Source organism: Equus przewalskii, chromosome 5 (genome assembly GCF_037783145.1).
Source record: "Equus przewalskii isolate Varuska chromosome 5, EquPr2, whole genome shotgun sequence".
NCBI lineage: Eukaryota > Metazoa > Chordata > Mammalia > Perissodactyla > Equidae > Equus > Equus przewalskii.
Genome location: NC_091835.1, coordinates 149,138 through 173,327, shown reverse-complemented (window position 1 = coordinate 173,327; position 24,190 = coordinate 149,138). Strand labels below are relative to the sequence as shown.

The 24,190-nt window shown below is 38.0% G+C and overlaps 1 protein-coding gene across 17 annotated transcripts in view; it reads right to left on the bottom strand.

The window, feature by feature from the left end:
• The window catches only part of MAP2 (microtubule associated protein 2), a 225,291-nt gene extending 219,254 nt beyond the window's left edge, over nt 1-6,037 (bottom strand). For all 17 annotated transcript variants that reach the window (XM_070619721.1, XM_070619725.1, XM_070619729.1 and 14 more), the window contains exon 1: nt 5,972-6,037. The gene's annotated coding sequence lies outside the window, so the exon portion shown is untranslated. The remainder of the gene's footprint in view (nt 1-5,971) is intronic.
• Nucleotides 6,038-24,190: the final 18,153 nt, after the last annotated feature.

The following is a 24,190-nucleotide window of genomic DNA, read 5'->3' as shown; positions in this document are numbered from 1 at the left end:
TAAGAAGAAAGTGCACTTTGTATGTTTTTAAATCCTCCAAATTGCCCTAATAAGATATAGGACCAAATTAAAGCCACGGTATTCTTTAATGACATAAATGGTCTGGAAAAAGATCAGCTGTGCTATTCTCTGGAACGGCATTCTTTCTTTCAGACGAATTCAGGAAAAGGATAAAAGTTAGCCCACCAATGAGTAAACTCCACAGGCTGATGTCAGAAGCACGGGGTTCGTATGGAATACATCCAAGAGTTGTCTTTTGTAGCCATTTGACACCACAAACAGTTAAGAAAAAAAGAACCAGCTAGAATACTTTCTTCTTACATGGAAGAAATAGATCCATCGCTTGTTATTGAAGATATTTCCAGTGGGTTGTGTTTTCCTATTTGTCCTCTGTGACAAGCAGCCTGATTCCTCAGTCAGTCAAGACTACCAAGCAAAGGAGCGATTCTGGAAGCATTCCTGAGGTACTTGCTCAGGTCAGAGGAGGAGACTGAGCAGGGAGGGCAAGCCTGCCTCTGAGCCCCTCCCCCTCCTCTCCACCTCTTCCATTCCTAAACACATCATGAGCTTATTTCTTGATTGTAACATTCGTAACAGGAAAGGATTCGTTTTCACAAAAAAGGAGAAAATAAGTTATTTATGATGCTTCAGACTTCAGAAAGCTGCACAAGAGGAAGCAAATTCTCCTGGGACTGACTGGTCTTTCCAGGTTGAAAGGTGATTCCAGCAGCTTTGTGTCTCTCCTTAAAGCAGTAAACAAATAATTCAGCACTCTACAAATCTTTCCAGAATCTCACTCACTTTGCCACATGTCAATCCAATAATTAGAATTCCGGATGCGTTTTCATCCATAAGTATTATAATCATATTATATCATATTATAATCATATTATATTTATTATAATCATTTTATGCTAAATTTAAGAATAAAGCAGAAAGACAATCATCTGTCTCACACTTTTACTTTTTTAAATTCCCCAGATTAAACCTAATGATTATTACTGCTTCAAATGTCTTTTCGGTGAGTTGTTAAAGTCCTTGCTTTTTTGCTCAACTTCTTCCATCACCAAGGGAGAGAATACAGCAATTAATAACTATAACATATATACACACAGATACATACGTATATTTAGCTCTATATTCAATATACAGATACGTAATAAAATTGTTCATTGTTGCTTCTAATCTTTGTAATTCATACAATATTATTCCCTGGATGTCCACTACTACAAGGCCCTACCAGGGCAGGAGGCACAAGGGCAAAGACCCCAGTTGCTGTGAGTTGCCAGGGGAGATAAGACACATCCAGAAACAATCATAACATAAGAAGTGTGAGCAAATGCTGCAAGAGATGTGTGAAGCCACAGGAGGCAAGAAGTGGGGAAACATCTTCTCCCCGGGGTGCTACTGACACTTGACTACATAGCTGGTCAAAGACTTGTCTGTTTTGACTCTGGAAGCTCAAAGCCTTGAAGCTTCCTAGTAAGACAGAAGAGCATCTTCTCTCCCCACTCCTGATTGATTATATTAGAGTATTAGCATTTTCTATGCTGTTTTGGGGGTTTTGTTTTTGTTTGGTTTGGTTTAGTTTGGTGAGGAAGACTGACCCTGAGCTAACATCTGTTGCCAATCTTCCGCTTTTTGCCTGCGGAATATTGTCCCTGAGCTAACATGTGTACCGATCTTCTTCTATTTTGTATATGGGACTTGGCTCGATGAGTCTTGTGTAGGTCCACACCCAGGATCTGAACCTGCAAACCCCAGGCCACTGAAGCGAAGCACACGGACTTAACCACTACGCCACTGGGCCAGCCCCCACACTGCTGTTTTTTTAAAGTGAGAGTCTGGTTAATTGTGCAATATTCTGCTTAGTTTGTTAACAGTATCTTTAATAAAATACATAATATGACTCAGCAGAGCACAGAGAAATTACTTTCCAGTCAGTTTAAAATACAGGATATATACATAAAACTTCTGGCTTCTTTCATTTATATATTTTATTTTACGACAATAATTTAAAGATCTTCGTTACTTTTATTCCATCTTAAGAGAAACACCGGAATTTATTACTCACATAAAAACTAGGAAAAGAAAATGCCTTTAATAGAGGTTTTGAAAGTGAGTTGAAAACCTCCCTATTTAAGATTCATAACTATACATTATTTCATTTAATCTTTAAATGACGTATAAGTTAATTCTGTTCCCATTTTACAGACAAGATAATAAAATCAGAGAGCTTGACTGAAGCAGCTCAGCAGTGTGGAAGTATAGAAGGCACCAGAATTCAAGGCAGAGGGATAGACTAGAATTAGCAGAGAGGCCCAGGTCCAGGTAGAAACAGCGAGATACTAGAAATAATCTGGAGGCCCAACAATGAATAAATGGTGAAAAAAATTCTGGAATATCTGTAGGATAAAATATTACCCAGTCATTCAAATAACATTTTCAAATAACCAGAAGTTATAGGATACAAAGTTTAACTTCAATTTTGTGAAAACAAAACAAGACAAAAATTGGAGAGAAATACATCAAAACATTGGTAGCAGTATTAATAATAAAGAGAAAAAATAATTCAGAAAAATCAATACTGATTTTTTTAAAAGGTAAAAAGTATGGTATAAGATGTTTTTAAGAATCAGTATGAAGCTTGACTTTCTAGTTTCTGGACTTTACTCTGATTCCCTTTTGATCACCACAATAAATCTAGTTAACATCTGTGACCATACATAAAGATTTCTTTCTTGTGATGAGAACTTTTAAGACCTACTCTCTTAGCAACTTTCAAATATGCAATACAGTATTATTAACTATAGTTGCCACGATGTACATTACAGCCCCATGACATTTATTTTATAGCTTGAAGTTTGCGCCTTCTGACCCCTTCACCCATTTCATCCACCCCACCACCCCCTGCGTCTGGCAACCACCAATATGTTCTCTGTATCTATGAGCTTGGGTTCGTTTTTTTAGACTCCACATATAAGTGAAATCATACAGTATTTGGCTTTCTCTGTCTGACTTATTTCACTTAGCATAACGCCCTCAAGGTCCATCCATGTTGTCACAAATGGCAAGATTTCATTCTTTTTTATGACTGAATAATATTCCATTATATATATATATATATATATATATATTACATATACATATCACATATATATATATATATCACATTTTCTTTATTCATTCATCCATCAATGGACATTTAGTTTGTTTCCATATCTTGGCTATTATAAATAATGCTGCAATGAACATGAAGTTGCATATATCCTTTGGAGTTAATGTTTTCATTTTCTTCAAATAAATACCCAGAAGTAGCATTGCTGGATTTATTTCTAATTTTTTGAGGAACCTCCAAACTATTTTCCATAGTGGCTGCACCAATTTACATTCCCATCAACAGTGTATAAAGGTTCCCTTTTCTCCACATCCTCGTCAACACTTGTCTGTTTCATGACAGCCATTCTACCAGGTGTGAGGTGATATCTCATGCTTTTGATTTGCATTTCCCTGATGATTAGTGATGTTGAGCAAATTTTCATGTACCTGTTGGCCATGTATATGTCTTATTTGGAAAAATATCCATTCAGATACTCTGCCCATTTTTTCATCAAATTCTTTAGGGTTTTTTTGCTATGGAATTGTATCAGTTCTTCACATATTTTGGATATTTACCCCCTGTCAGATATATGACTTGCAAATATTTCCCCCCATTCAGCAGGCTGCCTTTTTATTTTCTTGCTGTGAAGAAGTGTACGGAGATTTCTGATACCCGTTTTATATATCCCTACCCATATCTTGCTTTTATCTGGCAACACTAGTTATTTTCTCAACTAATATTATTATAGAAAAACAAACTTTTCTATGAGGAAAATCCTTTTTTCCTGAAGCAAAAGAACTTAGCTCTAGTTGAGAAGAGAAACATAATTTTCACTATATATCATATTTTGTGTTGAGAATCTGTTTCTGGTGAATTAATACATTTTTTTAAAAGTCTTGCTACATGTAGCTGCTTTAACAAAATGTGATTCAAATAACTGATTACAAAATTTAATTTAACTATGTTTTCATTCTCAGTTGGAAAAAAAACACACAATACCAGTTGTGCTGAAGCACACATACCCGAGTGGATGACAACCCGGCAACACAAGAGGTTTACACACATTTCCATTGCTATATACACTTTACATATTTTAATCAATATATTTACTTTGGAATATGTAAGTCAGCCTGACTTTTCACAATTAGACCAAATACACAAATTAGGTTCACAATCCCACAAAAGAAACTCTCCATATGGAAGATAGGTAGAGGATTAAGGAAGGTTTTTGTGTATTACTCTTACAGTTATTTTTTCTTTAACAAAATCTTTTCTTTTCTTTTTTGTATGTTTCTTTAGTTTTCTTTTCCTTTCTGAAAAGGGGCCAAAATGAGATGAGATTTCAAGTTGCCATGTTGACCATACCAACCATAAAACAAAAATCCGAAAGGGAAGAGGACAAAATACAATTTACTTTTAATTAAAATGAAAAATAAATTCAAACTTAACTCTGTGCATTGAAAATATTCCTGACTCAAAAATTTCTACTTTGCCAAAAATCTCATCCTACTTGTAATTTCTGCTCCACAGATGGGTAGGGGCTGGCAAGGAAAGAAGAGTAGCAAAAAGTTCAAAAAGTCTTACAAGAAATTCCATGTTTAAATGTGTGCAAGTTTGCATAGAATATACTGAGGAGTGAATATAAAAAGAAGCCAGGTTAAGTGTCATCAATAAATTCAACTCCAAACTATATAAACACATAATAAAATAATACAGTTTACAAATGGAGACTTTTAACTATCTTTTGTGTAGACATTTTACTTTTTTTCCTTAAGTTGCTAATTAGAGTAGGCATGATTCCAACATATTCTATTTGCTACAATCTATGCAGATTTCAAGGATAGGAAAGCACAGTTTGTACATGAAAAAGAGAACTACTACTAGTTGTGAGTGAGTGTGTGTGTGTGTGTGTGTGTGTGTGTGTGTGTGTGTGTGTGTGTGTGTGTGTGTGTGTGTTGCATAGGGGGTGGAAGAACGAGGTCAGAACTGAGGCCAGAAAAGGTATATATTTACTGAGTGCCTGCTATGTGTTAGGCACTGCAATTTGATGGGTAAATATGGACTTTAAGGCTAAATGCCTGATTGATGTAAGTGTAAATGAAAGGCCATTGTTTTCTTTATGTTAATTATTAATGAAAAGCCTATACAAAAAGTTCAGCAACACCTGGCAGTTTGCTCTTCCATGATCAACAAAAGCCCTCATTTCATTCAGGGTTTAGTTTTTTATTTTGTTTTAAAATCTGAATACATGTTCTAGAGAAGAAAATAGAAGGGACAAATGAAATTCCCAGCCTATTTACATAAGTGCTCTCTTAGGCTCTGTTATTATCTAAACTCAGTTAAGCTGGTTTTGAATCTCCCATAAAACCAGTTAAGGAGAAAACAGAACAAAAGGAGTGACATCTTAAAACTCTGCTAATTAATTGAAATTTGCAATTGATAAACAATCTTTCAACTCTACCATCCTTCAGAAGCGTAGCTACCAGACTGTGGACTTCAAAAGTGTATTCCTGCAAATTCAGCAGGTGACTGTTCTTTAAAATGTTAGCCAGCCTTACGAAGAAGTCATTCATTTGATACGTGTTTATTAAATAAATGAATTAGAATTGGCTCTTTTTATTTAATCAAAATTCAGCTAGTAAGACAGGTAAAATAAATGAAACACTCAATAAAGAAACTATACTGACTACGAAAACAAACATGCTCAGCAAAACGTGTCTGTAAGCGCCCCAAGCCTGAATATCCATTCTCACTAAGTTTCAGCTGCCTCCCACACTCTGCAGGAGGTGCTTTGACCCAGCCGTCCCCGGCCCCCGATGCCTCTATTTCATTCCACAGTTTATTTATAATCAATATAAACACACCACCAACCTTGATTCCGGCCAGCAGTCACAAGAGACTTTGGATCAGATCAATAAAATCTGAAAGATAAACAGAAAAACATCTTGTAAATTAAATCAATTGAATGAATCAGTCTTTTATTTTACTAAGGAGGAAGATCGCATTAAGTTGCTTGGTTCCTTGCACCATAAAATTTACCAGATGACAACATATCCATTTACAAGGAGGGTTATACAGTTATAAAACTTTAAACTTAAAATTATTTTCTAGATCTCATTTAAAAACATGTATTAGATGCCCAAATTAGATCCTACTTTTATTTTCAGCAGCTTGTTTAAAGAACAATTCTTATATTCTATAACATCAACCAAAAAATTTAACAAATTCTGTATTCAATATACTACCATTTCTCTTGAAAGATGTTTAATTAAAAAATAAAAGTGATGCATTTGGAGCCTTAATCAGATTTAATATCCACAGAGAGTCTGTAGATTTTCAGCTCAGAATCGACAATCCGTTCAAAGGCAACAAAAGTCAAACCAGACAATTCCAATGTCGACCTATCAACCTTCCATCACTTTCTTATGGCTGAGGTTTGTGGCTAAATGACGCTGAGAAGCACGATGTCAAATGGAAGTAACAAAGAAGGACACCAAGGACAAAAGCAGGCCCCAAACTGCTGTGCCAAAAGGCAGCCTGTCCTCTGGAGTAAGTAAAGAAGATCACGCTAAAAAAAGTGAGGAACTTGCTGCGAGGAGTAGCTGTGGCTACCTCTCTGATTAAAAACAAGTTAGGTTCTAGAAGTGTGTTTGTTAGTTAACTGGTTAGGAGTTAGAATTTGTTCCACATGATATTGTTAGAAACGGTTCATTAGGGAGCATCTTGTCAAGATGGCGGCGTAGGCAGACTCTGAACTCATCTCCTCCCACCAACACAACCAGGTTACAACTATTTTTGGAAAAATTACCCTGGAGAGAAAACTGAAAACTGGAAAAAAGAACCCCCACAACAAGGGACAGTCCTGACTAAGGTGGAAGAGGCAGAAATTCCTGCTGGAGAGGAAAAAAGCCACCTTTGGGAGCAGCGGAGCTTCTCGGCTGGCCTGGCGGGAGCCACCCTAAGGTCCACAGCCCTCCCTGGAGGAGTGAGGTCCGGAGTGGGGACGATACTGCTATGAGCATCCTTCAGGCTCAGCCCAACTGAGATGGGAGTCTCACTGTCTGGCTTTGCTGGCTATTAACTGCAGCGAGGACACCCCCAGAAAAGCTACTGGCCGAAAGCCAAAAAGACCTAGGTCTTAAAGGACCCACGCACAAACTCACTCATTGCAGCAACCTAAAATCACCAGAGAGAAGGCTGACAGTCCTTTGGTGAAACGAGACTCACCTGGTGGGCTCTGGGGGCATCTTGGTGAGAGGAGGGACCTCTCTGGAGACTGAGACATTGGTGGGGGCCATTGTTCTGAACTGGTCCAGGCATGCTGACACAGACCCCAGTGGGTGCCATTGAGATTCATCCCTTCGCCTGTTAGCCCAGGGGTCTGCCACACACACTAGAGCACAGATTTGATCCAGTTCAGCCAGGGCAGGCAACCTGCCCTAGGGACTGGCCCCACCTAACAGCAAGCCCCAGGCTACTTGTGGGCCTGCATTGACTGGGTGCCTTGATCCTCTACAGGGAGGCAAGGGTGTCTGCCTCTGTGGGGCAGGGCCTGTGTGAGGACCAGGTGAACTGTGGGGGGCACTGGTGGAGAGGTGGGGGCCTCAGCAGTGGGGCGTCAGGGTACGCTCCAGGGGGTTGAGAAGTTTGCAGTGACCAGGACTGTGTTGAGGTGTGTGTGGTCCTGTGGGGAGGTGAGGCTTATCAGCAGCAGCAGACCTGTGCTTCACAAATAGCCATAAAAAGGATTAGCCCCACCTTCCAAAGCCTCAAACAATTGGGTGCTCCCATACCTAGGGCCAGCCCCACTCAGCTGCACTCCTAAGAGAACTGACAACAGCCTTGTAGGCCTGAGGCCTATAGCAACTATAAGGCTCTGAGCCTAGCAACCAGCTACACTGGGTATCTATCCAATTAAGAGGAAAACTGCAATAGGAGTGAGCTGATAGACTTTGTAGCTAATGGTGCTGAGGCTCCCCAAACCGGATTTACAAACAGCTGGCCAGGGAAGGAAAGACTAGACTCCCTGGGTACCTGCAGTGGGAGCAACACTGACACAGCAGAAGGACAGAAGTAGCCCACAAAGGGGTCACTCCTGAATTTTCTGGACTGGTGACGAGAGGGAAGCACACTGCTGGGCCTCATAAGGCATCTCATACATGAGGCCACTTCTCCAAGATCAGGAGACATAGCCGACTCACCTAATACATAGAAATAAGCACAGAGAAAGAGGCACAATGAGGAGACAAAGGAATACTTGCCAAACAAGGGAACAGGATAAAACCCCAGAGAAAGGACTAAATGAAATAGAAACAAGAAACCTACTCAACAAAGAGTTCAAACAAAATATCACAAGGATGCTCACAGATATTGGGAGAAGACTGCACAAACACAGTTCATCAGCAAAGAAATGGAAGATATTTTAAAAAAATCAGAAATGAAGAATACAATACTGGAAGTGAGAAATTCACTAGAGGGACTCAATAGCAGAGTAGAGGATGCACAAGAACAGATCAGCAAGCTAGATGAAAGACTAGAGGAAATCACCCACGCAGAACAGAATAAAGAAAAAAGAATTAGAATGAGAACAGTCTAAGGGAACTCTGGGACAATATCAAGTGTACTAACATTTGGATTATAGGTGTCCCAGAAGGAGAAGAGAGAGACAAAGGGGCAGAAAATTTATTTGAAGAAATAATAGATGAAAATTTTCCTAATCTGAAGAAGGAAACAGACATCCAAGTTCAGAAAGCACCGAGAGCTCCAAACAAGATAAGCCCAAGGAGGCCCATACCAAGACATATTATAATTAAAATGTCCAAAATTAAAGACAAAGAGAGAACCCTAAAAGCAGCAAGAGAAAGGCCCCAAGTGACATATAAAGGGAAGCCCATCAGGCTATCAGTGGACTTCTCAGCCGAGACCCTACAGGCGAGAAGAAAACGGCACAACATATTTAAAGTGCTAAAAGGAAAAAGCCTACAGCCAAGAATACTCTATCCATCAAGGCTGTCATGCAGATTGGAAGGAGAGAGAAAGAGCTTCCCAGCCAAGCAAAAATTAAAGGAGTTTATCACCAAGAAACCAGTTCTACAAGAAATGCTGCAGGGACTTATTTAAGTGAGAAAGCAATGACCACAAATAGAGATAAAAAAAAATTATTATCAAAAAAACAAAACAATAAAAAACAACAGGCAATAAAATCACTTATAAAGGTAAAAATATAGTAAAGCTAGCACATTAACTACCTGTGAAGATAATATGAAGGTTAAAAGACAAATGTACTAAAATCACCTATTTCAATAAGAGGGTAATGGATGGATGCACACTAAACAAGAGACTGTATATGATTTGAAAAACATAAAATGTGGAAGGAGAGGAGTGAAAAAGTAGAGCTTTTAGAAAGAGGTCAAGCTAAAGAGTCTATCAACTTGATATAGACTGCTATATACATAGAATATTAAATAGGATCCTCATGGTAATCACAAATCAGAAACATATAATAAGCAAGCAAAAAAGTAAGATAAAAGAAATCAAACGTATTACTCAAGATAGCCATCAAACCACAAGGGAACAGAGCAAGAGAAAAAGACAAGAACAGAGAAGAACTACTAAAACACCCAGAAAAAAAAAGTAACAAAATGGCAATAAATACATACTTATCAATAGCTACTTTAAATGTCAATGGACCAAATGCTCCACTCAAATGCCATAGGGTGGCTAATTGGATAAAAAAACAAGACCCATGTATATGCTGCACACAAGAGACACACTTCAGACCTAAAGACACTCACAAACTGAAAGTGAAAGGATGGAAAAAGATATTCCATGCAAATGGCAAAGAAAAGAAAGCAGAGGAGCAATATTTATATCAGACAAAATAGACTTTAAAACAAAAACTGTAACAAGAGACAAAGACAGGCACTACATAATGATAAAGGGAACAATCCAACAAGAAAATGTAACATTTGTAAATATCTATGCACCCAACATAGGAGCAACTAAATGTATAAAGCAATTATTAACAGACATAAAAGGAGAAATAGACAGTAACACAATAATAGTAAGAGACTTTAACACTCCATTTACACCAATGGATAGATCATCCAAAGAGAAGATCAATAAGGAAACATTGGCCTTAAGGGACACATTAGGCCAGATGGACTTAGTAGATATATACAGAACATTCCATCCAAAAACCACAGAATACACATTCTTTTGAAATGCACATGGAACATTCTCCAGGATTGATCACATATTAGGCCACAAAACAAGTCTCAATAAATTTAAGAAGATCGAAATAATACGATGCATCTTTTCTGACCACAAAGGTATGAAACTAGAAATCAACTACAGGAAGAAAACCAGAAAAGCCATAAAAATGTGGAGATTAAACAAAATGCTACTGAACAATGATTGGGTCAATGAAGAAATCAAAGGAGAAATCAAAAAATTCCTGGAGACAAATGAAAATGAGAATACAACATGCCAAAATCTGTGGGATACAGCAGAAGCAGTTCTAAGGGGGAAGTTTATAGCAATTCAGGCCTACCTCAACAAAGAAGAAAAATCCCAAATACACAATCTAAAAGTGCATCTAAAGGTATTGGAAAAGAACAACAAACAAAGCCCAAAATCAGCCGAAGAAAGGAAAAAATAAAAATCAGAGCAGAAATAAATGAAATAGAGACTAAAAAAACAATAGAAAAAATTAATGAAACCAAGAGATGGTTCTTTGAAAAGATAAACAAAATGACAAACCCTTAGCTAGACTCACCAAGAAAAAAGAGAGAAGGCTCAAATAAATAAAATCAGAAATGAAAGAGGAGAAATTACAATGGACACCTCAGAAATACAAAAGATAATAAGAGAATACTATGAAAAGCTATACGCCAACAAATTGAATAATCTAGAAGAAATGGATAAATTCTTAGAAACATACAACCTTCCAAAACTGGACCAAGAAAATGTAGAAAATTTGAATAGACCGATCACCAGTAAGGAGATCGAAACAGCAATCAAAAACCTCCCAAAAAATAAAAGTCCAGGACCAGATGGCTTCCCTGGTGAATTCTACCAAACATTCAAAGAGGACTTAATACCTATCCTTCTCAAACTCTTCCAAAAAACTGAAGAGGAGGGGAGCCTTCCTAACTCATTCTACAAAGCAAACATTATCCTGATACTGGAACCAAACAAGGACAACACAAAAAAAGAAAATTACAGGCCAATATCACTGATGAACATCGACGCAAACATCCTCAACAAAACACTAGCAAATCGAATACAATACATTAAAAAGATCATACATCATGATGAAGTGGGTTCATTCCAGGGATGCAGGGTTGGTTCAACATTTGCAAATCTATCAACGTGATACACCACATTAACAAAATGAAGAATAAAAATCACATGATCATCTCAATAGATGCAGAGAAAGTATTTGACAAGATACAACATCGATTTATGATAAAAACTCTAAATAAAATGGTATAAAAGGAAAATACCTCAACATAATAAAGGCCATATATGACAAACCCACAGCAAATATTCTCAATGGAGAAAAACTGAAAGCTATCCCTCTAAGAACAGGAACCAGACAAGGATGCCCACTGCCATCACTCTTATTTAACATAGTATTGGAAGTCCTAGCCAGAGCAATCAGGCAAGAAAAAGAAATAAAAGGGATCCACATTGGAAAAGAAGAAGTGAAACTACCACTCTTTGCAGACGACATGATTTTATATCTAGAAAACCCTAAAAGATCCACTAAAAAACTTTTAGAAACAATAAAAGAATACAGTCAAGTCACAGGATACAAAATCAATGTACAAAAATCGGTTGCGTTTCTATACACTAACAACAAAGTAGCAGAAAGAGAAATTAAGAATACAATCCCATTTACAACTGCAACACAAAGAATAAAATACCTAGGAATAAACTTAACCAAAGAGGTGAAAGATCTGTACACTGAAAACTATAAAACATTGCTGAAAGAAATCGAAGAAGACACAAAGAAATGGAAAGATATTCTGTGCTCTTGGATTGGAAGAATTAACAGAGTTAAAATGTCCATACTTTCTAAAGCAATCTACAGATTCAATGCAATCCCTATCAAAGTTCCAACAACATTTTTCACAGAAATAGAACAAAGATCTTAAAATTAATATGGAACAACAAAAGACCCCAAATAGCCAAAGGATTCCCGAGAAAAAAGAACAAAGCTGGAGATATCACACTCCCTGATTTCAAAATATACTAAAAAGCCATAGTAACCAAAACAGCATGGTACTGGCACAAAAAGAGACACACAGATCAATGGAACAGAATCGAGAGCCTGGAAATAAACCCACACATTTATGGACAGCTAATATTTGACAAGGGAGCCAAGAGCATACGATGGAGAAAGGAGAGTCTCTTCAATAAATGGTGTTGGGGAAACTGGACAACCACAAACAAAGGAATGAAAGTAGACCATTATCTTACACCATGCACAAAAATCAACTCAAAATGGATTAAAGGCTTGGATGTAAGACCTGAAACCATGAAACTTATAGAAGAAAACATAGGCAGTACGCTCTTTGACATTGGTCTGAGCAGCATATTTTCAACTACCATGTCTGACCGGACAATGGAAACAAAAGAAAAAATGAAGAAATGGGACTACATCAAAGTAAAAAGCTTCTGCACAGCAAAGGAAACCATCAACACAATGCACAGACAACCTAACAATTAGGAGAAGATATTTGCAAACCATGTATCAGATAAGGGGTTAATATCCAAAATATACAAAGAACTCATACAGCTCAACCACAAAAAAACCAACAACTCAAGTAAACAATGGGCAAAAGATCTGAACAGAGATTTCTCCAAAGAAGATATATGGATGGCCAACAGGCATATGAAAAGATGCTCAACATCATTAGCTATCAGGGAAATGTAAATCAAAACTACAATGAGGTATCACCTCACTCCAGTCAGAATGCCTATAATTAACAAGACAGGAAACAACAAATGTTGGAGAGAATGTGGAGAGGTGAGAAACCTTGTACACTGCTGGTGGAAGTGCAAACTGGTGCAGCCACTATGGAAAGCAGTATGGAGTATCCTCAGAAAATTAAGAATAGATCGACTGTATGATCCAGCTATCCCACTGCTGGGTATTTATCCAAAGAACTCAAATTGAAAATGCAAAGGCATAGAGAAACCTGCACCCCTTTGTTCACTGCAGCATTATACACAATAGCCAAGATTTGGAAGCAACCTAGGTCCCCATCAAGGGACGAATGAATAAAGAAGATGTGGTATTTATACACAATGGAATACTACTCAGCCATAAGAAATGATGATATCCGGCCATTTGTGACAACATGGATGGACCTTGAGGGTATTATGCTGAGTGAAATAAGCCAGAGGGAGAACATCAAATACTGTATGATCTCACTCATAAGCAGAAGATAAAAACATCGACAAACAAACACATAGCAACGGAGACAGATTGGTGGTTACCATAGGGGAAGGGGGGGAGGGCAAAAGGGGTGATTAGGCTCACATGTGAAGAGATGGACTATAATTAGTTTTTCAGTGGTGAACATGATGTAATCTATGCAGAATTTGGAATATATTATGTACATTCAAAAGCTATATAATGTTATAATCCAATGTTACTGCAATTAAAATTAATTAATTTTTTAAAAAAAGGTTCATTATTAGATTCCTAGGTTAAATCCAAAAGCTAAATTAACCTAAAATAGTAATTATTTAGTGAAAAGAATAGTCTAAAATAATATTCATATATTCCAGTGAGATGTGCTAATTAGCTTAACTGTAGTAATCATTTCACTATGTATATGTATACCTTAAATATATACAATTTTTATTGAAAAACAATATAAAGGAAATACTAGTAAACAAAAAAAATACGATTGGAAATGAAATTCTTGATTTTTATTCTTAAGGGCAGGTGCTTAAGAAAAGTGACCTTTATCATACAAGAATGAAATGACAGGTAGATAAACCTGTGGAGATTAAAAAAAAACGACTTGGAGGCATTTTGAGGGACTTTTAAGATTAATGGCTTTGGTATGCCTACCTGACTTTATTTGACTCTGATACAAATATTATTCTTCTGCTATAAAGCCAATAGTTCCCAAACTCTGTGTCATGGTACCCCAAGACATGACAGTAAATTCAGAGAATGGTAAAATATTTTCAATATATGAAAACACACAGCAACATCCACCAGGCACCACACAAACTACTAGCCTGAAGAAGTTCACAGTTTCAATATTAGATCATGCTACATTCCTTTCAATGATGCCATAGTTTACAAAGTCGGGTTTTTAATGGTGTTTGTGATATAAAAGCAAATAGTGCATGAAAACCAATGTGGAATAGGAAATGAGGATGACAATGTGCAATCTGACTTCCAGGTTGGAGGGCTAGGCAGTACCCAACAGGCACACACATTCCATTAAAGTAATTATGAGTTGCTAAGTATAAATCAAAATGATTTTTTCTTTCAATTTATGTGTATTATTTCTTCAAAAGGCCACTAAGTTGTTAAGACATAAATTCTTACTGTACTAATTAAATGGAACTGTGAGGTACTTCTTTCGGCCTAGGAGTGCCATGAAAAAAATTACCAAGAACTCAGAATGCCATAAACTGAGAAAGTCTGGGACATTCTCTATTAAGCACAGTTTTTTGTTTTACTTCATTTTTGATCCACAAATTTAAAGAAAAGAGAAAGCAGAGAATTAGAAAAAAAAAAAACAAGTAAAGGAGAGAGAAGGAAAAGGAGAGGAAGAAAAATATTTTCCTAAAATAAGAGGGAAAATACTAGGAGAGTGGCAAGGACAGTGGTTCAACACACTGAGTGACTGTGTGTGTGTGACTGTGTGTGCATGTACATGTGCATGTGTGAGTGTGCTACTGTGTGTGCAAGAGGTGGCCAAAATAGTGCATGTGAACACGAGGGGATGAAAGACAAAGAACAAGCGGTGGGCACCCTGCACATCCGTCCATGGCAGCCATGCTGGTTCCCAGTCATCATCTAAGAAAAGGCGGTGCCCTGGCCGCCTGGCGCCGGGAGAGGCAACGCAGAGCTGCACACTTGCTGGAAGCAGCGTGAAGCCTCACGTTACCATCTGAGCACAGCCACTTCCTGCTAGCAGCTCTTCAGCGGACTAATCAGTATCCTGATATAACATGGATTGGATTTTATCTTTTCTACATGTACTTTCAAATATATACTTTCATAGTAAAAGCAAAATACTCATGGAGTTTTTCAGAAGTCTGGCTTTCTGAATACAACCCTTGGTTGCTTGCTGTGTTCCATAATGTGACTGGAGAGACATTCCACCCTACCCCCAGCACTGTCCCCCCAAGCCAGCCCCATCTCCAAAAACCCCTAGTTTATTTTCTTTTCAACACAGCACAAGTCAAATACAAACTTTATCTATAATACGAATGCTCTTTTAGCTACGCCAACCTTGTATCTGAACCCATAGGCTGAGCAAGGTGTCCAGCACACGGAAGAACATCAATAAACGTTCGTTAAACGAATGAAGGTACTTAGTGTTGTACTTTTCCTGACACTTTGTCAAATCGAAAGAGCTGAAAATTCTCCTTTTAGCAGAAATGAGAAAAAAAAATCCCATCCTTGCCCCACCTGACTTGCATAGAAAATATTTAACAGAAACAAAGTTCCCGGGGAGAAATGGTGTTCATTTTTGACCTGGCAGACTCACCGTCTCCTGGGGTTTTTGTTAGTTGGCTTTTCTTAGCTTTAAGGGGAGCACTTCCATTCAGTGCCAAGAGCAGCTGCTTTGTAAATAATTCTCTAGACCTTTTTTTTTTTCTCGCACAACCCAGTTATTGAGCAAACAGGCATAGAATAGTAAAGATTTATGTTGCCCTAAGGCTCAATCCTCACTGTGAACATCTGCCATTTCAAACACACAGGTCAAGACTTTTGTGTAGAATTTTGATAAACAATGCCCTAAGCGTAACTCAAATGATATTCTTTTCAATCAGATTCAGCAGCTGCTCCCAGGCAGCTTAACTTTAAAATGCTGATATTAAAAGCACCATTTCTCCATCCTCTGAGTGTCTTTCTCCACCCCAACATAGGGGAAATGTCAGAAAATAATTTTGAGAGTTAATTTGCTAAAGCTTTTTTTTTCTCTGTTGCCAGCGAGAAATGATCTCACGCCTTCATATTACAAATCTTATTGTGATGGTCAGATCAAATGTCAAACCCTATATTAACAAGTATGCCTGTTTACAGCCCATGAGGAATAAAAATTAAAAATAGCACACATATTTTAGCTATTAGATTATCAAAGCCAATTGTCAATTGAAAAGCCACCTTTCACGCTTCGGACTTCAACCTTGTTAAAGTTACATGTTTGGGTCTCAATTTCCAGAAACTGTTCCTGCTTGAGTAACGGCTAAGTTACTGCTGGAGTCTCACTTTACAGAGACAAATGTAGCAAATATTGCAGTTGCAAGACACATTAAAAATCAATTCTACTTTTTAAAATAAATTTAAGCGCTTTTTATTTGTTTATGATTCTATTTTTAAAATACAGCGCAAGTTTTTTTTAATATATATACAGAATTGTTTAGTATTTCAGGGATCAGAAGGTCTTTGCCATCAAAGAGCTTACTTAGAATCTAGTGGGATAGGGGCGGTTATAAAAAGCCAAAGACAAAAGGTCATGATACAAAGAAATGCCAGCAAAGAGCCAGGGAAAACAAAGAAGGAGAATTCTTCTGTTACATAGATAAGGCTCCACAGAGGAGGGGCATTTGAGTTGGGCTTGAGGGAGGCGAAGGATTTTGAGAGGCAGCGATGGAATGGGAAGGAGACCAGCTCAGACAATGGACTCAGCAGAAACAAAGTAATGAAGGAAGCAAAGCCCAGGAGATGTTTGGAAAAACACCCACCATCCTCCCTGGCTGGGGTCTAATGCGCAAGAAGAGCAAGAATTGGTTGAAAGGCTAGGTTGGGTGTGTATAGGGAGTAATGACCTTGAACAACAATCTAAGGAGGCTTTATAACTAAATCTATTTAATTTTGTATGCTAAAGTGAACCACTAAACATTTTAAATTCAAGAACAGCACAATTAGGAAATCTAATCTGGCAACACTATGTAGATTGGATCAAAGAAGAGGAAAGATTAAAGAATACTAGACCATTAGGTGGCTCCTTCAGAAGTCCAAGTGACAGTTAATGAAAAGTCGAATCAGATCGAGCCAGTGTCAAAGCAAAGGAGCAAGAGGCTCTGCGTGCAGAAGGTGCATCTCGGTCCACGAGGCCTGCCTAACAAAACACCAGAGCTGGGGGGACTGAAACGATTGAAATGTACTTTTGCACAGTTCTGGAGGTCGGAAGTCTGTGATCAGGTTGACAGCCTGGTCGGGTTCTGGCAAGAGCCTTCTTCCTCGCTTGTCGACAGCTGCCTTCTCGTGGCCTCACATGGCCACTGTGGAACGAGACGCCCACCTCTGTGACCTTATTTGACATAGACTCCATCCTCCAAGCCCTGTCTCCAAGTACAGCCCCCTCAGGGCTCAGCGCTTCAAGAGATGGGCGTCGAGGGGACACAGTTCAGTCCGCAGCAGTGTGTCTAACCCGTGGGACTGGAGGATTGGTTGGATATGAAAGAGTGGACAGAAAAAAAGAGTCAAGGGAATTCTGAGAGTTTGAGACAAATAGACCCCGGAAAGATGGTGTCATTCTTAGAAATGGAAAACTAAAGGAAGAGCAGGTTGCTGAGCAAGATTGGAGCGTGACAGCCTTTTTTAGATACATTAAGTTTGAGTTTCTGGCAGGATAATCAAGGGAAGACAATCATCAGAGAACTAACCTATTCATAGAGGCTATGATTTTATGTGACACGCAAAAATCTCACTTAAAGGAAAAATGAATGAACATTGTGGTGATACAATTAGGTTAAAATATATCAATACAGAATCAGAAGTGTACATCTGTGTTCCAAGTCATGAATTAGGTTGTCCAGCCAGCCCACACTGTTGTATATTTAATCACACTCTGCCTTGATAGGCAGGTATTACACTAACAGCGCACGAGCCACGTGCAAGCCTATGTTGTTATAGTGCAGTCTCATCCTGCCTGCCCAGACCGTGGGCTGCTCTGGGTCAGTAAGCCAGCAAATCGGTGTTTGTATCTCAAGCACTTAATGTGGTACATGGCACAGAGTCAGGGATCTAAAAATGTGGAATGAATCACTCACTGGAAAAAGAGGCTGAGTCACCAGCACGCCAACTAATTTCACCTCTAGACTTTGTGTTATTCATATAAAACAACATCGTAGGAAGCTAGGCACTGGGTATTGCTCTGAATGGAATGTTCTGTACAGTGACATGTTTGCTGTAGCTGCTGTAATAATGGTTGGAAACAGAAGTTAAGGCTAAAGAGGACCAGCTCCACGCTGAGAAATTGCATCTAATTCCCCTGTCTACCATCACAACACAGGGACAAAATGACCAGGTGATTGCAGCAACTAGAAACAATAATAAGTACCCATTTAAAGTGAGGAACTTTCCAATGCCTCAATTATGGAATTTGTTTATGAAATCTACAGTATCGTATAGTTTAGTCTAATATAAAAACAACTGTATAGGAAGTGATCATTAGGTGTTTAATATAACCCAGACATCGTACAAAGGATGTCACATTCATTATTGATTTAATCCTCACAAGACCCATAAAGCAGATGCCTTTATTATTCCCAGGAGGAAACTAAGCTTATAAGGATTAAGCATCCAATGCCTACGGATAAAGATTCCCAATCATTTGATATCACACAAATGTCACTAATTAAGGCAAAGAAATGATAAGAGAAGTCAGAGATAAGATAAAATAAATACATATAGTTGATATATGGCCTGTGTATAGTTATATATTTTTTTTCATCTTTTGTTTTTAAGTTAGGACACTGATAGTTTTTCCCAACAGTGTGATTCCTTAAGGAATTCTGGCATATTCAAATTCAGGTAGGAACAATAAGGATAAGTATGCTTTGGAAACACTATAAGAAAACAAATAACAAATTTTTGAAATGGAAAGAGCCAGTCTCCTATAGTTCTTTCTCTAAGTGTTTTCAGTGGGACAAACTTTTTGGAAGATGGTGGTATTTATTTTTCAGGAAACCTTTTGCTGACACTACCTGAAAGTTCTAAGGGAAAAAGACCTTACCTGTTCTCACCCAAGGTTCTTTTGTGTTTTCTTCTTTGCAATTTTTATTTTACCTATGGTGGGCATATAAACAGTTTAAGAAGTTGACCTATTCAAGGCCTATGATGAAAAACAGCAGTAAGTATGAGTTATCTGAGAGCTAAAATGTATCTGAATAACGCTGTACTTATTCTGATAATGAGGCAGTATAGCTGAGTGATGATGGAATCAGCAGAAGCCAATAAGCTTATTTATAGCAGTATGAAAACTTACCTGCTCATTCAAATCATTAGTCTTTAAAATCCAAGCTTTCCTTGGAAAAGGTTTTATTGTAAAGTGAATGCATTATTAATTATTTGTTTACAATCTTTAATGGAGCATCTTCTCATTAATACTTGGATTTATAACTGAGATTTGAAAACATGTGGGATACAGAGGAGGTACTCACGGAGCAGATGGTATGTTTCTCAGGTCTAATACCAGGATGTTTTTTAAGATTAATGTCACAACCTAGATTTTCCCCAAGTCAGAAAGTACGAGTTCTCCTAGGCCTACCAAAAGGTCATTTTCTCCTTCTACTGAAACCTGAATTTCTAAAGAATGTACAGCTATGGGCAGTCCTTAAACAATACAGTAAATCTGTTTCCCAAAGCTCTAATTTCCTGAAAACTCTCGTTAAGTCACCAACAAGCCAAATGGGAGCATTCTACACATTTCTGGACCCACTTCTCTGAGTGAGAGGCTTTTTCCTGAGTGAATCTAGGTGTATTTAACTCCTACATATGTTATAACTCATTTCCAGCATAATTTAATTAATTTAATAAAAAATTGCAAATCCCCAACAGAGGTATAAAAGGATTGACTTCAGAACTACTTATCAGAAAGAATATTTTCATCCATTTTAATATTCTTGTTGCATTTCATGTTATACAAGGGACCAAACAAGAGGTTAGAATTTATACATAACAATAGGAAATCCTATGTCTGGAACAAATGTAGCTGCAGCAAAAGTTAGGGTATCCTTTAAGACTAAAAGCATTAATGTAGGAAACAGATCTGCTCTTACCACACGTTAAATATTAAGGACATCCTCAGACTCCACCATCCCTCAATTGTACTAACCCAGGATTAAACACTTAATTTTCCCCAAAGTAGCACTGGACCAAAAGGCATTTCAGCGGAATTAAAATCGCTGAAATTAATTGTATCTCTCCCTATAATTCACAGCTACGCAGTCCTATACCTATACATTTTTTAAATCATTTATTTAAAATTATACGGAAAATATTACAAATGGTGGTTAAATTCCTAATCCTGTCTATTTCATCCTTAGGAGAATTAACTATTGCTGAAGCTAGAGAGAATGCTGACGGCCTGTGACCCAAGACATAGCTCCACCACTGCTTGACTGCAAGAACGTTTCCCCGAGCAAACAGCGTACTTGGGAGTTAGCTGTTCCCTCTTTTAACTAATGGGTTTTGAATACGTGCTTCATGGCACCACTCTTCTAGCAAATGGGATATAATGCTGGCCAATAAGTCGTCATCAAGGTTCCTGCCCTTCCGTTGCTTGCATTCCTTTGTGGGAACGCAAAGACATCAGAAAGTGCTGACTCTTATGAGGAAAGTCAAGCAGGGTAGAAACGAGGGAATGAATGGTTGTTGGGAGCTTTCTCCATCCCCAATTTCAGCAGCAAGAAGTAGAAGCAGAAATTACATTTGTCACAGCAAGAAAGCTAGACCCTCACCCACTGCCCTCTCAGAGGGGAACATTTCAACCAGCAGATCCTTGACCTACAACTGTCCTTAAGCTAGAAAGTGCAAACGTAACACATTCATGTGGATTCTGAAAGTACACAAAGAGTGCCGTTTTGGAGCTAGAGTGGGGTTTTAGTAGTAGTGTTGGTGTCAACACTAAAACCAACATCTTTCATTGGTAGGATTCTAAATTCTTTCCCACATATAATCTTGCTTAATCCTGTAAACTAAGATACCTCTGCTGACCTAGATTTCGTTGGCTCTAACTCATTATCAGGCATTACACCTGCTTCCCACATGAAAATAATCTCTAGTAATGGGCTAGCCTCCACTGTCAGCTTGCCAAAGTGTTGAACGTCACGTAAGAAAGAAAATAATCAAGAGACAAAGGAAAGCGAATGACCTAACTTTTGATATCCTCATGCAACGAGATATTTCCAAATAATAACATGGGAGTCATTTCCAAGCTTTTGACAGAACAGCAACAAAAAAGGAAGTTACAAAAGGTGGGCTTTATTCTTGTTTTGGCCAGGCACAAAATTATTTACACTACACCCCTAGTTTAATTCCTGTTGGTACACATATCTTGGATCAGTCAGCAGAGAGAGAAATAAGCTTTGACGGCAGTCAGGCAACACCTATATGCTGCCTCATGCGACTCACATGAAGACAGCTGACATCAGCCTGTACAGCAGGTCACCTTGTCACTTTGGGGAGCACTCAGAGCATGATGGACCCGGAGCCTCAGCAGGGTAGCTATGCACGCTCTTCAGCAGCAGAGAAAGTCAACAGCCCTCTCCGTGTCTGTAATGAGGAGCCCGATTACCAGCTTCTGTTGTGTGACACATTCTCAGTCATGTTGCACAACTGCCATTGTGTTTCCATCTGTCACTTTCAGTGTGCTTTTGGGAACAGAGCTAGAAGATTTAAGTTCTTTCACAAGAATTTTTTTAGCTATAGCTTATAGCTGACAAAGGACATTTAAATAATTGAGGAGGTTATTTTCTAGCCAATCCCAAATCAAGAAGGCCAAGTCGCTAAAAAGGCAGAGTGAAAACACAAAATAAGTATTTCCTGACTTGTGGTAATTCGTTCCCAAGCAAATTTATTGAGAAAGATAAGATTTAGTAAAATGATGTATCAGAAACGACCCTGACTTCCTGATACTGAACAGTAAACTGTGGACCAGGCATCAGGAAACGCCCACGGCTGCAAGAAGGTGCTTCCTACCCCACGGGGGAAGCCGTCTCACTGTTTCCACAGTCAACACAAAAGGCAGCCGCAAGAGCTAACATCATTTTATCCCCAAATGCAGACAAATTTTTCTTTGTATCATCCTTAGGAGGATTAGAGGGTATAAGGGCTCTTACTCCTATTTTTCAAAAAGAGAATCAAGATTCAGGAGATTAAAAGAATGTCCCAAGTTCGTCTAAGTCATCAGAAATACAATGAGGTCCAGCACCACGTTTCCTATGGGGTGATAACCTGATAAAGCTAAGGGAACTGGCAGAAAATGCTGCCTAATCAATCTTCTGGAAGGGCTCTGAGGCCTCTACAAAAATCTCTCCCAGCTGTCACCCACCTTTGCAGGCTCCACACATTCTATCCAATCTTCCCTTGGTGAAAGGATGGATGGAAGGAAGCACCATGTGCTCTAAGGCAAAACACGCTGATGTGACTTGGACATTTTTCAAAAGATTACTACAAATTCTGGCATTGCTGCAAAGCCATTGAGCAGTGAATTATGAACTTCGGCCTCAATTTCAAAACTCATTTTTTTCTTGTATTTAAACAGGAACCATAATAGGTAGACTATACCAACAAAACACAGTAAGTAATTTCAAGAATTAACTCTTTTTCCACAAAGGATAAATGTGCCATTGAATCTTGGTACCAGACAGAGCTTGGTACAAAGAATCTTCATAATAAAATCAACATTAAAACAAGGTACACTTTTGGGGCTGGCCCCATGGCTGAGTGGTTAAGTTTTCACACTCTGCTTCGGCGGCCCAGGGTTTCACTGGTTCAGATCCTGGGCGTGGACATGGCACCGCTCATCAGGCCATGCTCAGGCGGTGTTCCACATTGCACAACCAGAGGCAGTTACAACTAGAATCTACAACTATGTACTGGAGGTGGCTTTAGGGAGGAGAAGAAGAAGAAAAAGAAAAAGAAGATTGGCAATAGATGTTAGCTCAGGTGCCAATATTAAAAAAAAAACAAGGTAAACTTTTAATGCTGGAATTTTTCTCTTCTTTTAGATTTATTCTACTTTTCTGTATTTTTAAGTTTTTTCTCTTCTTTTAGATTTATCTTACTTTTCTGTATTTTTAAGTTTTCTTTAAAGGATATGCCTTATATCCAGGAATAAAAAATATAAGCAAAAATAATTTTTATAAAATATTTTTTCTCTGAGGTTACAGTACAAAATTCATGCATTAAGAAAAATATTCAAAAAACAGAATTTCAGATTGTGTTTATAATCATTAGTGTGGTAGCAATAATTCAGATTTAACAAAGCTATAAGGACACTTTTATGACTTGATTCCTAAATACAATGCTTTGTTAACAGGCAACTTTGTGCTTCTGCTTCTAAGCTCTAAAATAAGGATACTAAATCCACTCCTACTTAATTGATAGGACAATTATAGCAATAACAAGATCACAATCATAGGAATAACTAGATAATTACCACCTGCTTAAGGTGGTACTATTTCCTTAAAACCAGGTGATGATTCTGAAAAGGTAGATAGTTCATTTTAATAACCATCATGTGGTATTAGTATCCAAATTTTATTACTGTGAATATTTTTTAATCTTATAGAAACAAACAAATTCAAGTTGGCTGGTATGATAGAAACAGGCTGTGTGTTTGAATCCTACAATTTTCTTATCAGTTACTGTTTAAATACATCTGAGGAGCCTCAGTATTCTCATCTTTAGAATGGGGATAATAATACCTATTTCTCAGAGATTTTTAAGGATTAAATGAGCTAATGTATGTTCAGAGCATCTCAGAAAGTCTGGCATATACTAGGGGCTCCATCAATGAATTTTCTTCATTCCATAACATGCTTGTGCAAATCTGCTTACATCTTGTGACTGATGCTTATCTTTACTAATAA